Source organism: Orcinus orca, chromosome 3, assembly GCF_937001465.1.
Source record: "Orcinus orca chromosome 3, mOrcOrc1.1, whole genome shotgun sequence".
NCBI classification, from domain to species: Eukaryota; Metazoa; Chordata; class Mammalia; order Artiodactyla; family Delphinidae; genus Orcinus; species Orcinus orca.
The window spans coordinates 172,834,866-172,862,468 of NC_064561.1; the positions used below are offsets into that span (position 1 = coordinate 172,834,866).

Here is a 27,603-nt window from a genome sequence, read left to right on the forward strand (position 1 = left end):
GTGAATGACAAAATATGCTATGCTATATAGGTTATCAGAAAAGTCCCAGTTTTATTAAATTCCTCTCTCCTTCGCCTCCTGTGTCCAATTGGTCGTTAAGCCCTGTCATTGATCTCCCTGCCTCTGGTGTCTCTCCTCCATCTCACTACATTTTCCATGCTTCCATCCAAGTCATTCTTTTAAAATTCAAATGACTGTTCCTATTGACTGTTATTTTCTTTTATTGGAGTATAATTGCTTTACAATGGTGTGACATTTTCTACTTTATAACAAAGTGAATCAGTTATACGTATACATATGTTCCCATATCTCTTCCCTCTTGCGTCTCCCTCCCTCCCAGCCTCCCTATCCCACCCCTCTAGGTGGTCACAAAGCACCGAGCTGATCTCCCTGTGCTATGCGGCTGCTTCCCACTAGCTATCTGTTTTACGTTTGGTAGTGTATATATGTCCATGCCACTCTCTCGCTTTGTCACAGCTTAACCCTTCCCCCTCCCCATATCCTCAAGTCCATTCTCTAGTAGGTCTGTGTCTTTGTTCCTGTCTTACCCCTAGGTTCTTCATGACTTTTTTTTTCTTAGATTCCATATATATGTGTTAGCATATGGTATTTGTCTTTCTCTTTCTGACTTACTTCACTCTGTATGACAGACTCTAGGTCTATCCACCTCACTACCAATAACTCAATTTCGTTTCCTTTTATGGCTGAGTAATATTCCATTGTATATATGTGCCACATCTTCTTTATTCATTCATCCGATGATGGACACTTAGGTTGTTTCCATCTCCTGGCTATTGTAAATAGAGCTGCAATGAACATTTTGGTACATGACTCTTTTTGAATTATGGTTTTCTCAGGGTATATGCCCAGTAGTGGGATTGCTGGGTCATATGGTAGTTCTATTTGTAGTTTTTTAAGGAACCTCCATACGGTTCTCCATAGTGGCTGTACCAAGTCACATTCCCACCAGCAGTGCAAGAGTGTTCCCTTTTCTCCACACCCTCTCCAGCATTTATTGTTTCTAGATTTTTTGATGATGGCCATTCTGACTGGTGTGAGATGATATCTCATTGTAGTTTTGATTTGCATTTCTCTAATGATTAATGATGTTGAGCACTCTTTCATGTGTTTGTTGGCAGTTTGTATATATTCTTTGGAGAAATGTCTATTTAGGTCTTCTGCCCATTTTTGGATTGGGATGTTTGTTTTTTTGTTATGGAGCTGCATGAGCTGCTTGTAAATTTTGGAGATTAATCCTTTGTCAGTTGCTTCATTTGCAAATATTTTCTCCCATTGTGAGGGTTGTCTTTTGGTCTTGTTTATGGTTTCCTTTGCTGTGTAAAAGCTTTGAAGTTTCATTAGTTCCCATTTGTTTATTTTTGTTTTTATTTCCATTTCTCTAGGAGGTGGGTCAACAAAGATCTTGCTGTGATTTATGTCATACAGTGTTCTGCCTATGTTTTCCTCTAAGAGTTTGATAGTTTCTGGCCTTACATTTAGGTCTTTAATCCATTTTGAGCTTATTTTTGTGTATGGCGTTAGGGAGTGTTCTAATCTCATACTTTTACATGTACCTGTCCAGTTTTCCCAGCACCACTTATTGAAGAGGCTGTCCTTTCTCCACTGTACATTCCTGCCTCCTTTATCGAAGATAAAGTGACCATATGTGCATGGGTTTATCTCTGGGCTTTCTATCCTGTTCCATTTATCTATATTTCTGTTTTTGTGCCAGTACCATACTGTCTTGATTACTGAAGCTTTGTAGTGTAGTCTGAAGTCAGGGAGCCTGATTCCTCCAACTCTGTTTTTCACTCTCAATTTGCCTTGGCTATTCGTGGTCTTTTGTGTTTCCATACAAATTGTGAAATTTTTTGTTCTAGTTCTGTGAAAAATGCCAGTGGTAGTTTGATAGGGATTGCATTGAATCTATAGATTGCTTTGGGTAGTAGAGTCATTTTCACAATGTTGATTCTTCCAATCCAAGAACATGGTATATCTCTCCATCTATTTGTATCATCTTTAATTTCTTTCATCAGTGTCTTATAATTTCCTACTTAGAGGTCTTTTGTCTCCTTAGGTAGGTTTATTCCTAGATATTGTATTCTTTGTGTTGCAATGGTAAATGGGAGTTTTTTCTTAATTTCACTTTCAGATTTTTCATCATGAGTGTATAGGAATGCCAGAGATTTCTGTGCATTAATTTTGTATCCTGCTACTTTACCAAATTCATTGATTAGCTCTAGTAGTTTTCTGGTAGCATCTTTAGGATTCTCTATGTATAGTATCATGTCATCCGCAAACAGTGACAGCTTTACTTCTTCTTTTCCAATTTGGATTCCTTTTATTTCCTTTTCTTCTCTGATTGCTGTGGATAAAACTTCCAAAACTATGTTGAATAAGAGTGGTGAGAGTGGGCAATCTTGTCTTGTTCCTGATCTTAGTGGAAATGCTTTCAGTTTTTCACCATTGAGGACGATGTTGGCTGTGGGTTTGTCATATATGGCCTTTATTATGTTGAGGAAAGTTCCCTCTATGCCTACTTTCTGCAGGGTTTTTATCATAAATGGGTGTTGAATTTTGTCAAAAACTTTCTCTGCATCGATTGAGATGACCGTATGGTTTTTCTCCTTCAGTTTGTTAATATGGTGTATCACATTGATTGATCTGCATATATTGAAGAATCCTTGCATTCCTGGAATAAATCCCACTTGATCCTTTTAATGTGCTGTTGGGTTCTGTTTGCTAGTATTTTGTTGAGGATTTTTGCATCTATGTTCATCAGTGATATTGGCCTGTAGTTTTCTTTCTTTGTGACATCCTTGTCTGGTTTTGGTATCAGTGTGATGGTGGTCTCGTAGAATGAGTTTGGGAGTGTTCCTCCCTCTGCTATATTTTGGAGGAGTTTGAGAAGGATAGGTGTTAGCTCTTCTCTAAATGTTTGATAGAATTCGCCTGTGAAGCCATCTGGTCCTGGGCTTTTGTTTGTTGGAAGATTTTTAATTACAGTCTCAATTTCATTACTTGTGATTGGTCTGTTCATATTTTCTATTTCTTCCTGATTCAGTCTTGGCAGGTTGTGCATTTCTAAGAATTTGTCCATTTCTTCCAGGTTGTCCATTTTATTGGCATAGAGTTGCTTGTAGTAATCTCTTATGATCTTTTGTATTTCTGCAGTGTCAGTTGTTACTTCTCCTTTTTCATTTCTAATTGTATTGATTTGAGTCTTCTCCCTTTTTTTCTTGATGAGTCTGGCTAATGGTATATCAATTTTGTTTATCTTCTCAAAGAACCAGCTTTTAGTTTTATTGATCTTTGCTATTGTTTCCTTCATTTCTTTTTCATTTATTTCTGATCTGATCTTTATGATTTCTTTCCTTCTGCTAACTTTGGGGGTTTTTTGTTCTTCTTTCCCTAATTGCTTTAGGTGCAAGGTTAGGTTGTTTATTCGAGATGTTTCCTATTTCTTAAGTTAGGATTGTATTGCTATAAACTCCCCTCTTAGAACTGCTTTTGCTGCATCCCATAGGTTTTGGGTCATCGTGTCTCCATTGTCATTTGTTTCTAGGTGTTTTTTGATTTCCTCTTTGATTTCTTCAGTGATCACTTCGTTATTAAGTAGTGTATTGTTTAGCCTCCATGTGTTTTTATTTTTTACAGATCTTTTCTTGTAGTTGATATCTAGTCTCATAGCATTGTGGTCGGAAAAGATACTTGATAGAATTTCAATTTTCTTAAATTTACGAAGGCTTGATTTGTGACCCAAGGCATGATCTATCCTGGAGAATGTTCCATGAGCACTTGAGAAAAATGTGTACTGTGTTGTTTTTGGATGGAATGTCCTATAAATATTAATTAAGTACATCTTGTTTAATGTATCATTTAAAGCTTGTGTTTCCTTATTTATTTTCATTTTGGATGATCTGTCCATTGGTGAAAGTGGAGTGTTAAAGTCCCCTACTATGAATGTGTTACTCTGGATTTCCTCTTTTATGGCTGTTAGTATTTGCCTTATGTATTGGGATGCTCCTATGTTGGGTGCATAAATATTTACAATTGTTATAGCTTCTTCTTGGATTGATCCCTTGATCATTATGTAGTTTCCTTCTTTGTCTCTTGCAATAGTCTTTATTTTAAAGTCTATTGTGTCTGATATGAGAATTGCTACTCCAGCTTTCTTTTGGTTTCCATTTGCATGGAGTATCTTTTTCCATCCCCTCACTTTCAGTCTGTATGTGTCTCTAGTCCTGAAGTGGGTCTCTTGTAGACAGCATCTATATGGGTCTTGTTTTTGTATCCATTCAACCAGTCTGTGTCTTTTGGTGGGAGCATTTAGTCCATTTACATTTAAGGTAATTATCGATATTTATGTTCCTATTCCCATTTTCTTAATTGTTTTGGGTTTGTTATTGTAGGTCTTTTCCTTCTCTTGTGTTTCTTGCCTAGAGAGGATCCTTTAGCATTTGTTGTAAAGCTGGTTTGGTGGTGCTGAACTCTCTCAGCTTTTGCTTGTCTGTAAAGGTTTTAATTTCTCCATCAAATCTGAATGAGATCCTTGCTGTGTAGAGTAATCTTGGTTGTAGGTTTTTCTCCTTCATCACTTTAAATATGTCCTGTCAGTCCCTTCTGGCTTGCAGAGTTTCTGCTGAAAGATCAGCTGTTAACCTTATGGGGATTCCCTTGTATGTTATTTGTTTTTTTTCCCTTGCTGCTTTTAATATGTTTTCTTTGTACTTAATTTTTGACAGTTTGATCAATATGTGTCTTGGCATGTTTCTCCTTGGATTTATCCAGTATGTGACTCTCTGTGCTTCCTGGCCTTGATTAACTATTTCCTTTCCCATATTATGGATGTTTTCAATTATAATCTCTTCAAATATTTTCTCAGTCCCTTTCTTTTTCTCTTCTTCTTCTGGAACCCCTATAATTCGAATGTTGGTGCGTTTAATGTTGTCCCAGCGGTCTCTGAGACTGTCCTCAGTTCTTTTCATTCTTTTTTCTTTATTCTGCTCTGCAGTAGTTATTTCCACTATTTTATCTTCCAGGTCACTTATCCGTTCTTCTGCCTCAGTTATTCTGCTATTTATCCCTTCTAGAGTATTTTTAATTTCATTTAGTGTATTGTTCATCATTGCTTGTTTCATCTTTAGTTCTTCTAGGTCCTTGTTAAATGTTTCTTGCATTTTCTCTATTCTATTTCCAAGATTTTGGATCATCTTTACTATCATTATTCTGAATTCTTTTTCAGGTAGACTGCCTATTTCCTTTTCATTTATTAGGTCTGGTAGGTTTTTATCTTGTTCCTTCATCTGCTGTATGTTTTTCTGTATTCTCATTTTGCTTATCTTACTGTGTTTGGGGTCTCCTTTTTGCAGGTTCCTAGTTCCCGTTGTTTTGGTGTCTGTCTCCAGTGGCTAAAGTTGGTTCAGTGGGTTGTGTAGGCTGCCTGCTGGAGGGGACTAGTGCCTGTGTTCTGGTGAATGAGGCTGGATCTTATCTTTCTGGTGGGCAGGTCCACGTCTGGTGGTGTGTTTTGGGGTGTCTGTGGACTTATGATTTTAGGCAGCCTCTCTGCTAATGGGTGGGGTTGTGTTTCTGTCTTGCTAGTTGTTTGACATAGAGTGTCCAGCACTCTAGCTTGCTGGTCGTTGAGTGAAGCTGGGTGCTGGTGTTGAGATGGAGATCTCTGGGAGATTTTCGCCATTTGATATTATGTGGAGCCGGGAGGTCTCTTGTAGACCAGTGTCCTGAAGTTGGCTCTCCCACCTCAGAGGCACAGCACTGACTCCTGGCTACAGCACCAAGAGCCTTTCATCCACACGGCTCAGAATAAAAGGGGGAAAAAGTAGAAAGAAAGAAAGAGAGAGAGAGGGGGAGAGAGGGAGGGAGGGAGGGAGAGAGAGAGAGAGAGAGAGAGAGAGGGAGGGAGAGAGAGAGAGGGAGAGAGAGAGGGGGAGAGAGAGGGAGGGAGGAAGGAAGGAAGGAAGAAAGAAGGAAAGAAAGAGGATAAAATAAAATAAAGTAAGATAAAATAAAATAATTAAAATAAAAAATAATTATTAAGAAAAAAAAATTTTTTTAAGTAAAAAACAAAAAACAGATGGATAGAACCCTAGGACAAATGGTGAAAGGAAAGCTATACAGACAAAATCTAACACAGAAGCATACACATACACACAAAAAGAGGAAAAGGGGAAAAAAATAATGAATCTTGCTCTCAAAGTCCCCCTCCTCAATTTGGGATGATTCATTGTGTATTCAGGTATTCCACAGCTGCAGGGTACATCAAGTTGATTGTGGAGCTTTAATCCGCTGCTCCTGAGGCTGCTGGGAGAGATTTCCCTTTCTCTTCTTTGTTCTTACAGCTCCCAGGGGCTCAGCTTTGGATTTGGCCCCGCCTCTGCGTGTAGGTCGCTGGAGGGCGTCTGTTCTTCCCTCAGTCAGGAAGGGCTTAAAGGAGCCGCTGCTTCGGGGACTCTGGATCACTCAGGCCCGGGGTTGGGGGGGGGAGGGAGGGGCACGGAGTGCGGGGCGGGCCTGCGGAGTCAGAGGCGGCGTGATGTTGCGGCAGAGGCCGGCGTGACATTGCACCAGCCTGAGGCTCGCCCTGTGTTCTGGGGAGGTTGTCTCTGGATCCCGGGACCCTGGCAGTGGCGGGATGCACAGGTTCCCCAGAAGTGGGTGTGGAGAGTGACCTGTGCTCGCACACAGGCTTCTTGGTGGCGGCAGCAGCAGCCTTAGCGTCTCATGCCCGTCTCTGGGGTCTGCGCTTTTAGCCGTGGCTCGCGCCCGTCTCTGGAGCTCCTTTAAGCAGCGCTCTTAATCCCCTCTCCTCGAGCACCAGGAAACAAAGAGGGAAGAAAAAGTCTCTTGCCTCTTCGGCAGGTCCAGACTTTTTCCGGACTCCCTCCCGGCTAGCCGTGGCGCACTAACCCCCTGCAGGCTGTTTTCACGCCGCCAACCCCAGTCCTCTCCCTGCGCTCCGACTGAAGCCTGAGCCTCAGCTCCCAGCGGGCGGGGGAGCAGACAAGCCTCTCGGGCTGGTGAGTGCCGGTCAGCACCAATCCTCTGTGCGGGAATCTCCGCGCTTTGTCCTTCGCACCCCTGTTGCTGTGCTCTTCTCCGCAGCTCCGAAGCTTCCCCCTCCGCCACCTGCAGTCTCCGCCCGCGAAGCGGCTTCCTAGTGTGTGGAAACCTTTCCTCCTTCACGGCTCCCTTCCACTGGTGAAGGTCCCGTCCCTATTCTTTTGTCTCTGTTTATTCTTTTTTCTTGTGCCCTACCCAGGTACGTGGGGAGTTTCGTGCCTTTTGGGAGGTCTGAGGTCTTCTGCCAGCGTTCGGTAGGTGTTCTGTAGGAGTTGTTCCACGTGTAGAAGTATTTCTGATGTATCTGTGGGGAGGAAGGTGATCTCCGCGTCTTACTCTTCCACCATCTTCCCCCTCTCTTCCCTATTGACTATTATTTATGTGACATTCCACTTTCTTCACAATTTGGTCCATCCTACCTTCTAAACTATAACATCTACACTCTTCAGTTGCCTGTGAGAATTAATTTCTCCGCCTATATTGGTTCCAAATGTAGATAGGAATAAAACAGGTTTATCAATATTTGTTTTCCATTAGTCTCTCAATTATAATGTGATCTCCTTTGGGTAAAGACTATACCATCATTCTTTATGTCCCCACACCTGGCCCGGTTCCTGGCACAGAGTTAGTAACAAGTAAATATTTGCTTGGTTCGTTTGAAGTACAAAAAAAACATTCTATTGAAATTAAATTTTCCTCCTCTTCCAGTAGAAGCTAGCTCTGGCAAAATTTCACAGTGTCTAATTGTTACCTGATTATCCAAAGCTTTATAACTGTTGCCCTTGGAGACATCCCAGCAGAGTGATATTACCTAGACCACGAGGTGATAGGAAATTTTGTTCCCCAGGTATCATAATAATTCCTAGTGAGACCTTCCCAGAATTTAGCTTTGTGAACTCCAGGTGAGCTTTGTCAGTTCTGCACCTGCTCTGAAATTTTTGACAAAGGAGAGGGTGGAGGTTGACAGAGCCCATGTTTCTGTAAAGCTCTCATCTTTCTGACATTATGTAGGGCAGGGTAATGACTGAAGTGGTGACTTGACTGAGAAGACTCTTATATGAGGATTTTTGTTGTAGACTGTGTCTTCTCCATAACCCAGTAGTGAACAGTGGTTAAAGACAAAAACCAAAATCAAAAAAACCCAAAGCAAAATAAAACAAAAAAATTCTTGCTTTACTCTAATTCTGGTGACACCAGCAGAGAAAAGTTCAAAGCCAATTTTAATCATTCATAGCATCCTCAAAAGATGGAAAATTAAACCTGCAGTTTACTATCTTCTAGAGATCACAGTGACATCAAAAATAGAACTCAGGTCTTCTGACTCCCACTATATATTTATTTTTTAAAGTAAATGTACAGAGGAATTATTTGGGTAAAATATAAAAAGTATTTCAGATGGCCCTGTAATGACTTTAAGATACTAGGGGAAAACACTTTGAAAGATAAATAAATTAATAGTGAATTTCAGATGTTTGTAAATTAAGCTATTAGATAACTCTCATTTTCTGTCCAACAAAGTAAGCATTTAAAAATAAAGATTAATAAATATCATTTACCCTTATGAACAAATCAAACTTTGAATGTTTGAATGATTCTTCAGTTATACTGATAGCAATTATTGATTTTTAGCAGGAGGAAGAACATTCCCTTAACTGAAACAAATAATGGAAAACTGCCCATGTAGGGAAAATACATTTTTAGCTCAGGGATATGAGAAGATATTTTTCAACTCAGTGTAGGTGTTGGATAAATGCTATATTTGAAAGTTTTTTAAATTAAATTAATTTTATTTTTAATGATGTATAGTTGATTTACAATGTTCTGTTAGTTTCTGGTGTGTAACAAAGTGATTCAGTTATATATATGTGTGTATATATATATATATGAATATACTTTTTCATATTCTTTTCCATTATAGGTGATTACATGATATAGAATATAGTTCCCTGTGCTATACAGTAAATCCTTGTTTATCTATTTTATATATAGTAGTTTGTATCTGCTAATCTCAAACTCCTACTTCATCCCTCTTCCACCCCCTTTCCCCTTTGTAACCATACGTTTGTTTTCTATGTCAGTGAGTCCATTTCTGTTTTGAAAATAAGTTCATTTGTATCATATTTTAGATTCCACATATAAGTGATATCATACGATATTTGTATTTCTCTGTTGGGCTTACTTCACTTAGTATGATCATTTCTAGGTCCATCCATGTTGCTACAAATGGCATTATTTCATTCCTTTTAATGGCTGAGTAATATTCCATTGTGTGTGTGTGTGTGTGTGTGTGTGTGTGTGTGTATGTATATATATATATATATATATATATATATATATATATATATATATATATATATACCACGTCTTCTTTATCCATTCATCCATCAGTGGACACTTTGGTTTCCTCTCTTTCTTGGCTGTTGTAAATAGTGCTGCTATGATCATTGGGGTGAATGTATCTTTCCACATTAGTGTTTTCATCTTTTCTGGATATATAACTAGTAGTGGGATTGCTGGGTCATATGGTAATTCTATTTTTAGTTTTTTAAGGAACCTCCATACTGTTCTCCATAATAGTGGCTGCACCAATTTACATTCCCACCAAAAGTGTAGGAAGGTTCCCTTTTCTCCACACCCTCTCCAGCATTTGTTATTTTTAGATTTTTAAGATAATGGCCATTCTGACTGGTGTGAGGTAAGATCTCATTGTAATTTTGATTTGCATTTCTCTAATAATTAGTGATGTTGAGCAGCTTTTCATGTGCTGTTGGCCATCTATATGTCTTCCTTGGAGAAATGTCTGTTTAGGTCTTCTGTCCATTTTTTGATTGCATTGTTTGTTTTTTTGTTGAGTTGTATGATCTGTTTGTATAGTTTGGAAATTAATCCCTTGTCAGTCGCATCATTTGCATATATTTTCTGCCAGTGTGTAGGTCGTTTTTTCATTTTTTTTAAGATGTTGGGGGTAGGAGTTTATTAATTAATTTTTGCTGTGTTGGGTCATTTCTGTGCGAGGGCTATCTCTAGTTGTGGCAAGTGGGGGCCACTCTTCATCGCGGTGTGCGGGCCCCTCACTATCGCGGCCTCTCTTGTTGCGTAGCACAGGCTCCAGACGCACAGGCTCAGTAGTTGTGGCTCACAGGCCTTGTTGCTGCGCAGCATGTGGGATCCTCCCAGACCAGGGCTCGAACCCGTGTCCCCTGCATTAGCAGGCAGATTCTCAACCACTGCGCCACGAGGGAAGCCCCGTCTTTTCATTTTGTTTATGGTTTCCTTTGCTGTGCAAAGCTTATAAGTTTGATTAGGTTCCACTTGTTTAATTTTGCTTTTACTTCTATTGCCTTAGGAGACTGACCAAAGAAAACATTGCTATGATTTATGTCAGAGAATGTTTTGCCTATATTCTCTTCTAGGAGTTTTATAATGCCCTGTCTTATATTTAAGTTTTTAAGTCATTTTGAGTTTATTTTTGTTATAGTGTGAGGATGTGTTCTAACTTCATTGATTTACATGCGGCTGTCCAGCTTTCCCAGCACCACTTACAGAAGAGACTCTTTTCTCCACTGTATATTCTTGCCTTCTTTATCGAAGATTAATTGACCACAGGTGTGTGGGTTTATTTCTGGGCTTTCTATTCTGTTCCATTGATCCATATGTCTGTTTTTGGGCCAGTAACATGGTGTTTTGATTACTGTAGCTTTGTAGTATTGTCTGAAGTCTGGGAGGGTTATGCCTCCTACTTCATTCTTTTTCCTCAGGATTGCTTTGGCAATTCTGGGTCTTTTATGGTTCCATATAAATTTTAGGATTATTTGTTCTAGTTCTGTGAAAACTGTCATGGGTAATTTGATAGGGATTGCATTAAATCTGTAGATTGCTTTGGGTAGTATCGTCATTTTAACTATTTTAATTCTTCCAATCCAAGAGCATGGGATATCTTTCCATTTCTTTAAATCATCTTCAGTTTCCTTTATTAATGTTTTATAGTTCTCAGCATATAAGTTTTCACCTCCTCAGTCAGGCTTATTCATAAGTATTTTATTTTTTTGGATGCGAATTTTAAAGGGATTTTTTTTTTACGTTCCCCTTCTTTTACATTTTGCTTGTCTGAGAAATTCTTTATCTCTCCTTCTATTCTAAATGATAATCTTGCTGGGCAGAGTATCCTAGGTTGCAGGTTTTTCCCTTTCAGGACTTTGAATATATCTTGCCACTTCTCTCTTGCAATGGTTCTGTACAGAAATCAGCTTATAGCCTTATGGGGATTCCCTTGTGACTAACTCTTTGTTTTTCTCTTGGTACCTTTAGAATCTTCTCTTTATCTTCAACTTTTTCCATTTTAATTATAATATGTCTTGGTGTAGGTTTGTTTTGGACCCTCTGTGCTTCCTGTACGTAGATATCTGTTCCCTTCTTTAGGTTTGGGAAGTTTTCAGCCATAATTTTTTCAAATACATTTTTGATCCCCTTTTCTCTTTCTTCTCCTTCTGGGATCCCTATTATGTGTAGATTGGCTTGCTTTATATTGTCCCATAGGTCTCACAATGCTTTCATTTTTTTTTCGTTTGTCTTTCTGTCTGCTGTTCCCATTGGGTGGTTTCCATTTTATCTTCCAGATCACTTATTCATTGTTCTGTATTATCTAGTTTGCTATTTATTGCCTTTAGCTTGGCTTTTGTCTCAGCAGATGAATTTTCTAATTTTTCTTGACTCCTCTTTATAGTTTCTAGCTCCTTGCTACAGTGATCTGCATTTCTATCGATAGCCTTTCTTAATTCCTTCAGTATTTTTATTACCTCCATTTTGAACTCGTGATCTAGCAGGCTGGAGAGGTCTCTTTCATTGTTTGTTCTTTCTGGGGATTTCTCTTATTCTTTTAATTGAGACTGGTTCCTCTGCTTCTTCATTTTTCTTATATTTCTCTGACTGTATGAATTTACCCACTGTGTTCTTGAGGGTGTGGGAGCATCCCTGTGTAACCTGCATGAGTCTTATATTTTTGGGGTGAAGACTGTTTTTAGTATGGATGCCTTCCACATCTTTCCTCAGTGTGTGCTGAGTGTTGTCTCCTTCATAGGGGGCTTGATTGGTGGTGTGGTGACCGCAGCCTGCACTGGATGTTGAGTGGGGCCTCCTCTTTGCTCTGTGGTTGTCACAGCCCTATTGGGGGCAGGGTCTGCTCCTTATTTGTTGAAGTATTAGCTCTCAGATCTGTTTCTGAGCTGCAGTTTGAGGTTGATGGTACTGGAGTACTTCCACTGCAAGAGGAGCCACTGAGTATTCCTTCATAAGAGCTTTCCACCTGGAAGTGTGCTCTCTGGGGTTGCCTGTCACCCATGCATGCTCAGAAAGTATACTGCCCTTGGTCCCACCTCAGCTGTGGGAATTCTGGCACCCAGCCTGGGTGTCCCTTAGGCTCCATGCTCACAAAGCCACCAGCACAGATATGTTGAGCAGGCCCCGTGACCCACCATAGTTCTACCCCTGGGTGCTACGGGATCAGCCCAGACCGCAGCTGCACCTCTGCATGCTTACACTTGCAAAGCCTGCAGCTGCTAACACCAGACCCACCCTAGCCATGGGAGCACCAGTAATCCACTTGGGTGTCCCATAGGTGCCAAGTTTACAAAGACCCTGGTGGTGTAAATCACCAATGTCATACAGCTGTAGGGATATGGCTCTGCAGATTTTAGCCCTGCTTCAAAGTCACATGGACCCAGGGATCAGTTCAGACTTCAGCCCTGCCTCTGCGGGTCAGCAACCCACTGGCACTTGCGTGCTCCCAGAGCTTGTAGAGGCAGATGCATGCCTGCTGTAGGCACACATAGAATGAGGCTGCTCTGTCAGGGCCCTACCCCTCACTCCCTGCACATGTTAGCAATGGGGCTGCTATGGCAGATCTGGGCTCTGTCCTGAGCACACCCCCAGTTGCGACCTGGACCACACTCCAGCTCCTTTGGGCTGTCTCCCTGCAGCCAACCCCAGTCCTCTCCCCAGGTCTGTCCACTGAAGCCTGAGTTTCAGCACCAAGACCCTGCACACACCAGCAGATGCACATCTCAGGCTGGGGAGTGCAGTGAGGTGTCCAGGACCGTCTGTCCTGGTCTGTCTCTGTTCTGCCTGCCATAAGCCAGTTGCTGCACTCTCCTGTGAGCCTCTGAAGCTCCCTATTTGTCCCAAATGATCTCCCAACTGGTGAACGGAGTTCCCAGGGTGAGGAAAGCCTTCTTTCACAGCTCCCTCCCAGGGGCGCAGGTCCCATCCTAATTCCTTTTATTTTTTTCCTTTCACCCTATCTGGTTAAATAGTTATCTTTCTTGTAGTTTTAGTTGTATGAGATCTTCTGCCAGCATTCAGTAGGTACTCTGTGAGAACTGTTCCACATGCAGATGTATTTTTGATGTGTCTGTGGGAGGAGGTGTGCTCTACATCCTTCTATTACACCATCTTGAGCTCTCAACCTTGAAACTTTTTAAAGGAATAAAATTGATCTCAGTTAACTCACTAGACTCTTTTTTTTATTCTGCTTTCCAATAAGGGGGAAAAGCTCTTGCCGATGTAAATATTTTCCAATTAAAAAATAGTTTAATCTTTCTCTGATTGTGTGAGAGGAATATATTTTATTGCCAAAGAATAAAATTTGAAAACAGGGGTTTAATACTTATTAGTATATAAAACAGTTCTATGCTTCCATCACTTTTTTCCTTGGCTATCATTTTCAAGCAGAGTTTGTTTTATTGATAGGAGAGTAGGTTCCACACAATGAGAAAAGTATAGTGTTATAGTGAGGCATACCTCTTCTCCTGCAGGGAACAGATGCCACACATTCTGCATCATCCAGTTTTATAAGCAAGCCTTTTACCAGAGAACCACTAAAATTTTTCTTTCATATAATATTTGCCAACAATTATGTTGTAAATGAGTTCCTTCCTTCGTAATGAGCTACTTGGAGCATAGATACTGGAATTCTTTTTCTTTTTTTATTTGTGTATTTCTGTTCTTTTTCTACAATTTTTAAATTGAAGTATAGTTGAATTAGTTTCAGGTGTACCTCAAAGTGATTTGATTATATGTGTGTGTGTGTGTGTGTGTGTGTGTGTGTGTGTGTGTGTATATATATATATATATATATCCTTTTTAAGAATTCTCTTCCAGGCTTCCCTGGTGGCGCAGTGGTTGGGAGTCTGCCTGCCGATGCAGGGGACACGGTCCGTGCCCCGGTCCAGGAAGATCCCACATGCTGCAGAGCGGCTGGGCCCGTGGGCCATGGCCGCTGGGCCTGTGCGTCCGGAGCCTGTGCTCCACCACGGGAGAGGCCACGGCAGTGAGAGGCCCACGTACTGCAAAAAAAAAAAAAATTATCTTCCATTATAGGTTATTACAAGATATTGTATACAGTCCGTGTCCTGTATATAGTAAATCCTTGTTGTTTACCCATTTTATATGTGGTAGTGTGCATCTGTAAATCCCATACTCCCAATTTATCCCTCTCCCCTTCCCCTTTGGTAACCATAGGTTTGTCTTCTATGTCAGCGAGTCCATTTCTGTTTTGTAAATAAGTTTGTTTGCACTGTTTTTTAGATTCCACATATAAGTGACATCATATACTTGTCTTTCTCCGTCTGACTTGTTTCACTTAGTCTGATAATCTCTAGGTCCATCTATGTTGCTACAAATGGCATTATTCTTTTTTATGGCTGAGTAATATTCCATCAGAGAAGGATCACTGTGTTGAAAACAGTCATTTACCCTATCAAGAAAGTGAAAAGACAACCCACAGCGCGAGAGAAAATATTTCTAAATGATATATTTGATAAAGGATTTGTATCCAGAATATATAAAAAACTCTTTCACCTTAACAATAAAAAGAAAAACCACCCAAATTTTTAAAAATGTGCAAAAAATTTGAATGGCCATTTCTCCAAAGAAGATGACAGGTGTCCAATAAGTACATGAAAAGATGCTCAACGTCATTAGTCATTACAGAAATGCAAGTCAACCACAATAAGATACAATTTCACACCCACTAGGATGACTAATATTAAAAAAACAGACAATAACAGTTGTTGAAAAGGATGAGGAAAAATTGGAATACTCATACATTGCTGGTGGCAAGTGCTTTGGAAAAGTGTTTGACAGATCCTCAAAATATTAAAAAGATCATATAACCCAGCAGTTCCATTCCTGGGTATACACACAAGAGAACTGAAAACATATAGCCGCACAAAAAAACTTGTACATAGATGTTCACAGCAGCATAGCCCAAAAGGAGAAGCAATTTAAATGTTCATTAACTGATGAATAGAATGTGGTATATTCATACAATGGATTATTGTTTGTCAGTAAACTTAATGAAGTATTGCTACATATCACGACATGGATGGTCCTCAGAAACAGTATGCTGTTGAAAGAAGTAAGTTACAAATGGCCACATACTGTATGACTCCATTTATATGAAAAGTCCAGAATAGGCAACTCTATAGAGGTAGTAGATTCCTGGTTCCAGAGGCTGAGGAGAGGGGTTTCTTTGGGTTTTTTCTTTTTTCAGCAGTAATAAAAATATTCTAAAATTACATAATGGTGACAATTCCACAACTTTGTGACTATACTAAAATCTAGTGAATTATAGCATTAAATTTACCTTTTAAAATAATAACAAAGCTATAATTAAAAATATTATAAAAATCCTTAAAATATTTAGAAAGGAAAATTTGTTAGAAGTACAATTTTTTATTGATAGTATTGTCATTGGTAATAGAAGCCCAGAAGAAAATATGTAGGAAAACTGGTCGAGGCCATCCTCTAACCTGTTCGCCTCATGGAAGGTTCAGCACCAAGGACAGCTCCCCTGCCTGCCATCTTTTCAAAATTAGCTTACAAAAGGCTACCAAAGTCCTGCAAAAGTTTTCTAAAAGTGACATTTCTATTATGCTTTTCTTCTTTTCAACACTGCTGTATATTATGGCAGCTATGCTTGTCTTCATTTGTACATTTCGTAAGCAGTTGACCAGAAGACAAAGGATCTGCTACAACACTTCATTAATCCACTTAGCAAAATATATCGTTGTGTGCCAGGCACTCACTCAGCATGAGTTCTTAGACAAGTCACTTGCCTCTATTAGCTTCATTTTCGTATCTAAACCTTGTGAATAATTATACATGCATGATAAACTAAGACAATATTTGTGAAATAAGTCATATGACTTGTATTCATGAAGTTATTTTTATTGCTGAATTGTTGAGCGAATCATCCCATTGCATTAGTGAGCAATTTATTTTATTCTGGGCGCATGTAATATCCTGTGACACTAGAAGCCCAGACTAGTGTCTGGGTCATACTCAGGCTTAAGATTAATTCTGTTAAGAGCCTTCATGGTAAGAATAATCTTCTTAAGCATGCTTCACATGGGCTCAAATTTCTAAGACATAATCCTGGCCCTGGCCTGGAAATGGGCCCATTTTCTAAAGATGAGGAAAGGATTAAAAGCTATATATCCAATCCTTCACCTTTCTAAATTTAGTCCAAAGATGAACTTCAGCACATAATTGCAGCTACATGTCCCCTACACATATTTCCATGTGATCAGTCCTGTCATAACAGACTTTATCTGTATGGTAGATGTTAATTCTAACCTCATACAACACTGTTATAAAAGAATTGTGTAAAAAATAGCACTTCAAAATAAGAAATTATATAGAAAGTTCCCACAAATGTTTGAACAGAAAAACTGTGTCAAATCATGTGATGTCATGTTTTCATCTGTATGACTGTGGGTGGGAGAGGGAAAAGATGACCTACAAAGACCTAACTAAAAATGTATGGTTCAGTCTCACTGGCTTTCATTATTCTCACTCTTACTCAGATGGTTCAACTTTAGTTGCCATTTACCAATCTTATTTGTATTTAAAAATCAACATAACTAGAACAGGATGCTTAACTCTGCCAAATTCCATGAAGCCAGATGCTGCTTCCTTAAGAAGAAAAAGAAGTACATAAAAATTACTGATTTTTAAAGGGAACAGAGTGGAAGGCAGCCATTTGATCTCTCAACGTCCATTATTTCCTTTGCTCTGGCTTAAGTAAACATGTTGTGTAAGAGGTCAGAGTACATTTCCGTAGGAGCCCTGGAATTTCTTAACACAAACATCGTAAATAGTACTTCTGTTCCTGGAGAAAAGAAAGAGCATCACCCTGAGCAGGCACACAGGAGCCCCTGTCATTCTGAGAAGCTGGGAATGGATCTTGAGTCCAAATGTTTTCAAAAGCAAACACTTCCCATTTCCATTTCATTTATTCTTTCTTTAACCCTTACTTTCTCCTTCAGTGATTATTTATTGCTTTCTTCAACTATAAGCCCATCTGCAAGATGGCTATTCTTTTGTGGGGCACAGAATTTCAACAGTTTGCTTCATTTCCTTAATGATTTTCCTGACTTGCCCACCTGCCTATACTCTTCTTCAAGGCTTAATTTAGACGTGCCATGTCATTTCATATCACCCAGCAACATTTATTATATTTAGAATATCTTTTTCCCAAATGTATTAATGTGGTTTCTTTCTGGTCAGTTTTAGAGGCCCATCAGAAAAAAAAAAAAAAAAAAAAAAACCCATAATAATTAATACATATTTATGGGAGCACTTGAGATGAGAGACTGAAACAAATTTATATTGAAAAAATTCATATAATATTTATAAATAAGCCACCAACACAAACCACTATATCAAATTCCTTCAGGCTAAAGGCAAGCCTTATCATGTCTATTATATTGGACTTTGGACCATAAATTCAATTCCCACAGGTTCATAGCACAAAAGCATTTGCAAACCTTGCCCTCCTCAATTTGGACCCCAGACTCAGGAATGCAGTGGGATCTTGCGTTGCAGGTAGACTCCACATTCTTGGTATGACGCTCAACCCTGTGAAAATTTCCCCATGATTCCTCTTCCTTTTTCCAGTACCAAGAAAGGTATGTTTTGGTCACCCAGTGTCCATGAGCCCTTCCTTAGAACACCCTGAATTCTTTTGGGGAAATAGCCTTCCCTCTCTATGTGCATGTGATTTTGGTAGAACTGTGATTACAGGAAGCAGCCCTCCTGCTACCAAGACCCTAAGTGGTCCTGAGCACCTCCTAGTAGGTCCTAGTGTATCTAGAGAGTGAGCACATGATGAGTGAGTCCAGTGCTTTTTTCTGGGACTTTGACACTTGAGCCAGTGATATAAGTTTGAAGTAAGACTGGAATTCACTAGTTCAGTGGAAGCAACCCAACCAGACTGCTGCTGCTATGGACGATCCCTGGAATTCCTGCTTCCTCCTTCTGGAGCTGCCTCAATTCCAAGACTAATTTTCTGGTCTTCCCAATGATTTTCTTTCCTTTAAGTCAGCCAAAGTCAGTTCCTGCTACCTGCAACCAAAGAACTCTGACCGACTCTCACTTCAGGTGGAGTTTCTTGCCATGTTTAATGACTACCTACAACAACAGCCAGTGCCCTGTGCTAATACCAGATAAGATGCTAAAGCATTTACAGGGCTGGAACTATCTTGGGAGAATTATTGCACAAAAGGTCTTCATTTTCCTTCCACAAAACTAGAGAGTCAAAGAACCACTCACTATAAAAGGAATTTGAGTCATGATTTTCTGTATCTTCCAACCTCATACATTTATTTTTAAATTTCAATATTTTGTTATAAAAGTTATACAGAAGGTCAAGAATCTAAGAATAAAATTAACCACAATCACATCCTAGGTCAATTCAATGTTTTCACTTGTTCATGTCATCTTCTAATCCTGGTCTATGTTCAGAACACATTTTTATTATCAACAACACTGTCATAGATTATATTTAACACTTCTTGTTATTTTATCATGCATCTGTTTCCATTTTGTCAGTCTCCTTTTGTTTTTCCCTCACCTCTCCCTCCTACTACCCATAGATAAACAAATACTAACAGCAACTCTGTATGTTGCTTTTTCCACTTCACAGCGCACCAGGAATTCCCTCCAGTCAGCTGGATCTAATTCATTCTTTTTATTTCGAGTGTTTGTAACCATTTACATGTAATGGTTGTGATTAAATCTACCATCTGGATGTTTGTTCCCTATTTATCCCATCTGTTCTCTGTTCATTTTTTACCCTTATTTCCTGTTATTGGTTTCTTAGCTATACCTCTACCTTTTAGCTTTTAGTGGTTGTGCTAATGTTTATAATATATATCCTCAACTTACCAAGTTTACTTTAATTAATAATGTTTGAATATTGTATAATAACCTTATAACAATATACTTCCATTTTCCCCTTCCATCCTTTGTGCTATTGTTATCATACATTTTATTTCTGCATAAGTTATGAACACATGTTTATTTTTGCTTTATATAGGTAATTAGTCATAGAAGAGATTTAAAAGTGAAAAAATACTTTCATATTTACCCACATATTTACCATTTCTTGTACTCCTCATTCCTTTGTTAGATCCAAGTTTTCATCTGGTTTTATTTTTCTTCTATCTAAAGAACTTCCTCTAACAATACTTATAGTGATGTTAACTGGCAAAGCCTCTCAGCTTTTGTTTGTCTTAATAAGTCTTTATTTCACCTTAAGGTAAAATTTTTAAAGAAGATTTTTGCTGGATATAGAACTCTATGTTGACAGTATTTTTTCTTTCATTCTACAATTTAAAGATGTCCATGGTCTTCTGACTTGCATCATTTCTGAAATCTCTCATTCTTATCCTTATTCCTCTGTACACCATGTGCCTTTTTCCTCTGGCTGATTTTAAGATTTTCTCTTTATCACTGTCTTTCAGAAATTTGATTTTGATGTACTTTGATGTTACTGTGTGTGTGTGTGTGTGTGTTTATGCTACTTCAGGTTCCTTAAGGTTCTTAGATCTGTGGGTTCATAGTTTTTATTAAATTTGGAAGTTTTTCAGCCATTATTTCTTCAAATATCTTTCTGTCTCCCTCTCCTCTCCTCCTGCCAACACACACTTTTCTGGGACTCCAGTCAAACATATAATGAACCACTCTATATTATCCCCAGGTCACTGAGGCCTGATTTATTTAGTTAGTTAGTTAATGTTTCAGATTGAATAGTTTGTACTGCTACATCTTCAGGTTCCCTGGTCTTTTTCCATGTCTAAGCTGCAATTAGTCCCACCCAGTGTATTTTTTCACTTCAGATATCTTAATTTTCATCTCTAGAAGTTCCAATTGGTTCTTTATGTCTTCACTATCTCTCCTGATTATATTCATATTATTTAAAGATCCTTAAACATGTTGAGCATGTTTGTAATAGCTATTTCATTGTCTTTGAATACTAATTTCACCATCTCTGTCATTGGTGGGTCTTTTTCTATTGATTCTTTTTCTCCTCCTGGTTATGGGTCATAGTTCCTGATTCTTGGCATGTCTAGTATTTTTTTTTGGATCCTGAACATTGAGTTGTTAGATCATTGAGTATCTGAACTTAGCTCTCCTCCTTTAAAGAATGTTGGTTTTGTTCTGGAAGCTAGTTAAAGTCCTGGAAGATCAGATTGGTTTGATCCTTTCATGGCTTCTTTTTAAGTGTTTAAGGGTATATCTGGAGTAGTCTCTATTCTGGGCTAGTTTAGCTCTACTACTAAGGTGTGACCCTCTGGGTCTCTTGCACAGTCACTTTGGATGCTGGTCTCTTGAAGGCATAATGTGAAAAGATCCATGGCTTGACCTTGACCTGAAAGATCCTTGGTAAGAGATTCATAAAATCCTCTCTCCACGTGGTACAGCTTGAGACCAAAGAGTTGCTGTGAGGGAACATGGAACTGAGGTTGCCTGCAGTTGCATAGAGGGACCAAAAGTATGGCTGGATGCTGAGAAACAGTTAGAATGCTCCTGTGAAGAGAAGTGGCTGGCAGATAGTGGGTCATTAATTACCAGGTCAGTACGTCAGTGTGATACTTGATTCTCTCTGTATACAAGGACTTGGCAGCGTTTTGGCCTGCTACATAGATAATGCTGAACTTTCTGGTCCCTGTTAGAATTAAATGGCACTGAAGATTGCATTAATCTACGAGGTCCTAATGCATCTCCTTAGGACCATCAGCCTACAAATAGGAACTTTGAGGCATTGCTACAGTTTTGAAGCAGTTGTCCTTTACCACGTCTTTGCTTAATTCCTAAACTTCATAAAAGTTGTTAAATGGTTTTATGTTGAGAGATTTCTTCATATTTGAAGAAGCATATCTTGTTTCACTCATTTGAAAATGACTTTGGTTACTATTTTTCATCACTGTCCTTTGTTCAACACAATAACTGACTTTGAAAATCGCATTATCTGGGGATGGTTTAGGAGTAAGTAAGGGAGATGGCTTGGAACCATTTGAAATCATTTCACCATATTTATTTACTTCTTTTTCCCTGAGCTGGGGTAAGTATAGGTTTAGCACCAACCATATCTATCTTATAAGGTGTTTGCTTCTTCCCACATGGATATTCAACTTGGTGTCTGAGGTTATTAAAATGAAGCTTTAAGTCTGACTGCTTTTTTTATTGTGATTTTTACAGCATTGTTCAACACACTCATTCCATTAGGTCTTGCCGACCATTAGCTTGTGGGAAATAGTTCCTCTTCTCTGTATGTTTAAGCCTAAACTTACATTGGCTTAGTTTAGTTGCATTGTTAACCTTTGAAATGTAGGTAATTTTAATGTCCCCAACACAAGTTGGCCCAGAAATAGATTTAGTGAATATTCATTTACAACACCAAACTATCTTTTCTGATATCCACCATGAGGCTCTCCAAAGATTTCCCGTTGATTTTATTTACTTAGTGTCTAGAAAGCCACACATGTAATCTGACGGATGAGAACAACCAGCAGGTTTACCCTTCGAAGGGTCTGGGTTCTCTGCTCTGGTCCCTGGCTCCAGGCTGTATCTTAACAAATATAACATCCTGTCAAAGGAATAAGAGGCATAGGGAAAACAACACCTCGTTACAGTAAACATTAAACTAACCTGTGATAGAGCTGTTGGGAATTCTGTGCATAAGGTTCCAGACAACCTTGGCGCTTAGGCTTAAGAGTGCAGGAGCCAGTCTCCACTGTCGGTAAGAGTTTACTACCCAGGGCACAAAGAGAACAACAAATTAAGGAAGTCGTCATGGAACTTGGAGGAAGCAGCAATGCTAAATTTACCCTTTGCAACATGAAGTTCAAGTACTGGAGCCCAGAGCACTTTACAGAGCTAGCCAACCGCAGGCCAAAAACGGGGCTGAAAACACACGTAGTTGAGGTTTAGAGGACAGAACTGTAAATCCCCTTTCCATCAAAAAGCTGCAGGAAAGCTCACAGGACTTCGGTCTGCATTTGAAAAACAGCACATGTGTGTCTTTTAGGCTATTTAAGCAGATCAACAGCAACAAACCTGCACACGAAGGGAATTACTCCGGACACCTGTAACTCTTTGTTTTTCCTATCTCCCTTCCGACCGCTAAGAAAACTGCCTCATGAGGGCAACCTTGTGTGACTCTTACCCTAAAGCTTTGATGTCACCTGCATTTGTCTGTGTTCTTCTCTGATGAACTCGTTAACATTTCTATCGGTGAGGATGCTAATTGGATGATTACCAACCTTAACTACGAGGTGCTCTGAACTACACTGATTCTTCTTCCTTCGCTGAAGGTCACTTGTGTGCACCTGAGCTGTGAAAACTGCACGTGTATATGATATGGTTTGAGGCACGCCCTGAACACACCTGCTTCCCAGAAACTTTGAATCTGTGCTGCAGGCGCCTGGGCCCCATGCCTTGGCCACAGATGATTGGATAGAGTTGTGCACGTGGTTCAAGGACCATAGGTCGGCTGAGCCAATCAGATTCTGCTTCTCAGGATTTTCGACTGGTGAGCTAAGATGCAGCTTCCTTCAGTGGCAGGAGCACCCTTGTGTGCCCGGAGGATGAAGAGTGGGAGATGGAGGTGGAGACAGACAAAGAGACGAAAGGAAAGAGAGATCATGTACAGAGTGAGGCGGGGAAATCTTGAGCGATGAGACCATCTCTCCGTGGATTGTGAGAGATGCTGCTGGAAGCTTTACTTCTTGGCTCTCTAAGTCCCAGGTGCCTTCCAGGAGGACTGGCTGTACTTCCTGCCCTGTCGGTCTGTGGGATTCTCCTTATGGAACTGACTTAAGTGGTTTTCTATCCTCACAACCTAACTGCTTGAACAGAACCCAAAATATGTTAGACACATACTTCTTGCGTTTCTGGCAAGACTGGGTTTTAGGCTCAGGCAGTATTTCATATTAATCATAAAACAGCAACTTAGGCTCATAAACATTTGTCATTCACACTAAAATCCCACACAGAATTGGAATTCATGGATTTGCTCAAAACTCTTCCTTATTACAGACGTTGAGCCCGTGCCCCCTCTTCAGGCCACTATCGACGAGGCCTGTGAGGGTCAAACAGTGTGCCTTTCAGATGCGTGAAGACCCTAGGAACCAAGGCGTGATGGATGTGTCTGGTGGAGAAGAGACCATTACAAGCCACTCGTTGTTTAAGAACTCTCTCCTGTCCCATTTGCCACCAAAAGTTATTTCCTCTGTGTTGGTGGTAAGTTTCCAGGCCTTCATTTTTCCTGATGTCAGTTGTGCATGCCAAGGGGTGTGTCCTGCTTCTGACGTTGATAAATACCTGAGGTGGTCTCGGGCTGCTATGCCCTTGCTTCCCTGTTTGCCACACCAGCCTCACCCTACACCACTGTCCCCTACCTGCGACCTGCCAGGAGGCTCTGCAGAGTCCAGGCTGGGGTCAGGCCTCTTCCACCAGCAGTGCAACATGGCACGTGTGTTCCCCAGACATATTAAGGTTCTGTTCATTGTTAGGAGTCCGTGACCCCAGTAAGCAATGTTTTTTCATGAGCTATATTTGTTTAAGAACCTGTTTCTCGGTGAACTCAATGTCCTTGGTTAATTTTAACCTCACTAAAGATAAAATGTTAACAATACTTGGTTTGACCTCTTATGTCTATTGTGGCCATTCCATAGGTCTCTCTGACTGGATGAATATGTCGGGGTATCATTAACTTCAGGAAGCTTCTCTCCCCAGGACTACCTCTAAAAACTTGGTCTCTTCAAGTCCTGGATCAATAAAAAAAGAAGGAAAAAAGTCATCACACTATGAGATTCTTTGCTTCTTCAAGAAGGTTAACAGCTGAGTGTGGCTTTCAGTACCAACCTGTGATTCGGAATTCATTTGATATTAGTATGAGCACTGTTCTAGTCACAATATAAGACCCACACTCCTTCCCACAGGAGCTTGAAATCCAGTAAAGAAATAAATGTGATGAAGATTTCTGTTAACCATAACGAACTGAAATCAAAAGGAGGTTCTTGCTGATTTCCGCTAAGAGAATGTAGAAACCTAGGGAAGCCTTCTCAAAAAGGTAGCAAATGTAACTGGGACTATCTGATGGCTGATCCAAGGACCTCCGCCAAGCAGAGGGTATGACTCAGAGGAGAGATCCCAGCCCCCACGCACCTCCTCAGTCAGGTGCCCTGAGCAAGGCACGTACTGGGCAACTCTACACAAAAGTTGGACCAATAGCAAAACAACAAAACGAAAGAACTGCCCTCCCGTTCTGGGCAAAATCCCAAGCTCCCAGATAAATAACATCAGAAGCTATTGATCCTTGCCTGAAACTCATGTTTCACTGCTACTAAAGGGTGCTCTACAGACCAGTGCCACATAGCAAACTCTTTCTGCCCATCTGCAAGAATGTACAGAAACTGAGAGCAAGTGTTTAGAAACTTTTATAGCAATTTGATCTCAGTGCAACATTTTAATTTTACAAAAGTGCCAGTCTGCAAAGAATTGGAAATTTTAAGAACAGGTCCATCACCACAGATTCACCACGGATAGTTTTATAAGCACTGTTCTGTCACAATTTTCAAAGGAAAAAGCCACTTGACTTCCTGCTTTAAAAAGAGAATCGTGACATTTCCTTTTCCTGTACAGTACATGGAGTGTCTTCCAGTCCGCTAGCACCTAGAAAGACACACAGGAGGGACAGCTGAAAATGCAACCAGTAATACAACTGGCCTCACAAGCCGACTGAAGTGTCCACTCTTATCTTGTGAAATATAAACCAAGTGGAAAAATTAATTTCTCATTTACCACTTTCTGATTAATGAATTTAAACATAGATCAAATATACACCAGTGCTCAGTTTTTAATCTATCCAGCATGCTTCATTATAGCTAAGGGTAGCTTCTGATAAGAGATATAAACATATATTTATCTTTCCTATTTAGCTATAATGATACAAATATTTTATAATAAACATCATTTTCACCAGGTATCACCTCATCTCTACTCCGTTTTTATTTAAGGGAGTCATAAATGTGTCTACTTGGAATCACATATGGGAAGTTCCAGAACATTCACGCAGCTTTTCAGGTCTTCACCCCCACCTTCAGTTTACACCAGCTGCTTCTCATCACCTAGCCCTGGGGTCCTTCCCATGAAGTTCGGTCCAGCAGAGAAGCCAGCACCCAAAGGAAGTCCATGCACACCCTGAGCAGTGGACAAAAGCCAAGACTTGAAGGTACATGAAGTAGATCCCAAGTTGTTTCCCAGATTCTGTCTTTGGGGATGACAGTGATAAAAAGACATGGGGCCAGGAAAGTCTCAGGCCTTCATGTTTCTCCTTATAAAGGTGTTGATGTATGGTAAGGAGCAATGGAGTAAAGTTATACGTTGTCCATGAAGCCTTCTAGCATTACCGATTTGACCTTCACCCCACCTTTTCAAACTCGAGGATGAATAAAACAGAATAGTAAAATGCTATGCTGATAGTTTTAACTACCATCCTCTATATGGTTCTGTCCAGATGTTCCGTCTGAGGTTTTATAAGTTAGAAATAAGAAAGCCTATTCGTGAACAAAGAATATTATTTCAATGGAAAAAATATTTCTGTACCTCAGGAATGCTTCTTAGGGCACATTCCTTATTTAAATAAACTACTTGTACAGAAATGGGTTTTACATCCCATCTAGACTAAGTTGAAAATACTTAAAGTGAGCATTTAAAAAAAATTTTAGGAAATTGTCTTGACTAAACTTTCCAAGTGACTAAGTGACACTGGTGGCAGCAAAATGACTTAAATCATCTGAGACCTGATGATGTTGACTATGAGGACCAATGGATCAATTATATTCAGAACTCTGTTTTTGTTTTTTTTTTTTAAACAGAGAGTGGTATTTTCTCCAGAGACACCGGATAGGAATATAACTTGAATGTCCCACATGTGGTCCACTCATCCACGCTGGCTTTGAACCACACTCATTCCACGCTGAGCTCTTGTTTCCTAAAGCGCATTCTATGGTCTTCCAGTGCAGACATATGGCACGCACTTCTGGCTGTTCTACAGAGCCTTCTGGTCCGGGGCTGACTGAATATGTGAGTAGTTTTTCTATCACTTATGAACCATGTTGATATTAAGCATAAATGTAGTCCAGATAAGCTTTCATTTTCTTAGCCTAGAGGAGTATGACAGGATTAAAACCAAAGTGAATTGAGGGACGACTCAACTGTTTTCAGCAAATAATATAGAAGTGATTGTACCATTTGGACCCACTTAATTTTGTGTCTGACTATAAAGCAAACATTGTGACAAATGGGATTTGAAGGAAACTGAGTGACTATAGAGAAAAGTATAGTCTATATACTTTTATACTATATAGTATACTTTATACTATACTATATAGTATAAAAGTATAGAAAGCTAAGTATAGTCTATACTAAGGTAATGAAACAATATCCAACTTACGACAAGCAACCCAATAGACCATTAAAGTTTTAGATCTATAAAAATATATATTTTAAAAATTTACACAGTAACAATTTACATAGTCTTAAGCAGTGTGAAACACATTCTTATAAAGAGAATCACACAGCTTTAGAAACTTGCTATTTAAGAGAACTAATTCTGAATTAGTCATTCCTTTATTCCTATTTGTATAGGTTTTCACATATCAAGTCAGTTATCAGTTAAAATACAGGGCTTCCCTGGTGGTGCAGTGGTTGAGAATCCACCTGCCGATGCAGGCGACACGGGTTCGTGCCCCGGTCCTGGAGGATCCCACATGCCGCGGAGTGGCTGGGCCCGTGAGCCATGGCCGCTGAGCCTGCGCATCCGGAGCCTGTGCTCCGCAATGGGAGAGGCCGCAACAGTGAGAGGCCCACGTACCACAAAAAAAAAAAAAAAAAAAAAAAAAAATACCTTCTTTAATGTGGATTTCCAACATTTTCAGAGTACTCATAAATTAGATTTTTTTTTTTCCTCCCCAAGGCCTGCTTGGACAGAATTAAAATGGTCTTTCTTAGATCTCATTCAAATATTAGAAAATCATCTGATATATAACAAAAACAAATATTTCCATCCAAAATCCATTTGCAGAAAGTCCCTGGAAAATTAACAGGAATGCCCCTGATCTGGGCTGCTCTTCTCTCCTGGAGGCTGGGCTGAACCTGTGCTAGCTCTGTCTT

At 39.7% G+C, this 27,603-nt stretch overlaps 1 long non-coding RNA gene across 8 annotated transcripts in view; it reads left to right on the plus strand.

Annotated features, from left to right (window-relative positions):
- The window catches only part of LOC117203055 (uncharacterized), a 59,093-nt gene that overhangs the window by 27,889 nt on the left and 3,601 nt on the right, over positions 1-27,603 (plus strand). For 6 of the 8 annotated variants that reach the window (XR_007476698.1, XR_004485631.2, XR_007476695.1 and 3 more), the window contains 4 exons: positions 20,847-20,997; positions 23,464-23,667; positions 25,446-25,660; positions 26,307-26,514. This is a non-coding gene — a long non-coding RNA (uncharacterized LOC117203055). Of the gene's footprint in view, positions 1-20,846; positions 20,998-23,463; positions 23,668-24,101; positions 24,559-25,445; positions 25,661-26,306; positions 26,515-27,603 lie in introns of all 8 variants that reach the window. The other 2 variants (XR_007476696.1, XR_007476697.1) reach the window with 2 other exon arrangements.